Here is a 1,083-nt window from a genome sequence, read left to right on the forward strand (position 1 = left end):
AGTGGCCTTTGACAGATCAGAGACTATATTTGCTAAATTAGAATTGTTTTGTTCAGAATTCTCTGTCTGTTGCTGAGAAGATGATGGATATGGCTTACTATTATTCAGCCTATTACGTCCACCATTGTTAAAACCTTGTTGAGGTTTTTGTTGATCCTTCCAGGAGAAATTAGGATGATTTCTCCATGATGAGTTATAGGTGTTTCCATAAGGTTCACCTAAGTAATTAACCTCTGCCATGGCAGGGTTCTCAGGATCATAAGCTTCTTCAGAAGCTGCCTCTCTAGTACTGTTGGATGCATGTTGCAATCCATTCAGATTTTGAGAGATCATGTTGACCTGTTGAGTCAACACTTTGTTCTGAGCCAATATGGCATTCAGAGCATCAATTTCAAGAACTCCTTTCTTCTGAGGTACCCCATTATTCACGGAATTCCTCTCAGAGGTGTACATAAACTGGTTGTTTGCAACCATGTCAATGAGTTCTTGAGCCTCTTCAGGCGTTTTCTTCAGGTGAATAGATCCACCTGCAGAATAGTCTAGTGACATTTTCGAAAACTCAGAGAGACCATAATAGAATATATCTAATATGGTCCATTCTGAAAACATGTCAGATGGACATCTTTTGGTCAGCTGCTTGTATCTTTCCCAAGCTTCATAGAGGGATTCACCATCTTTTTGTTTAAAAGTTTGAACATCCACTCTCAGCTTGCTCAGCTTTTGAGGAGGAAAGAACTTGTCTAAGAATGCAGTGACAAGCTTATCCCATGAGTCCAGGCTATCCTTGGGTTGTGAATCCAACCATACTCTAGCTCTGTCTCTTACAGCAAAAGAGAAAAGCAAGAGTCTGTAGACTTCAGGATTAACTCCATTTGTCTTTACAGTGTCACAGATCTGCAAAAACTCAGTTAGAAACTGGTAAGGATCTTCAGATGGAAGTCCATAAAACTTGCAGTTTTGTTGCATTAAAGCAACTAGTTGAGGCTTAAGCTCAAAGTTATTGGCTCCAATGGCAGGAATGGAGATGCTTCTTCCATCAAACTTGGACGTTGGTTTTGTGAAGTCCCCAAGCATTCTCCTTGC

The 1,083-nt window shown here is 40.4% G+C and overlaps 1 non-coding gene across 1 annotated transcript; it reads left to right on the forward strand.

Moving 5' to 3' along the window:
• The first annotated feature begins 607 nt into the window (after nucleotides 1-607).
• LOC130963817 (small nucleolar RNA R71) lies at nucleotides 608-711 on the forward strand. Its single transcript, XR_009079936.1, has one exon. It is a non-coding gene; the product is annotated as a small nucleolar RNA R71 (small nucleolar RNA).
• The last annotated feature ends 372 nt before the right edge of the window (nucleotides 712-1,083 follow it).

Source organism: Arachis stenosperma, chromosome 2 (genome assembly GCF_014773155.1).
Source record: "Arachis stenosperma cultivar V10309 chromosome 2, arast.V10309.gnm1.PFL2, whole genome shotgun sequence".
Taxonomy (NCBI): Eukaryota; Viridiplantae; Streptophyta; class Magnoliopsida; order Fabales; family Fabaceae; genus Arachis; species Arachis stenosperma.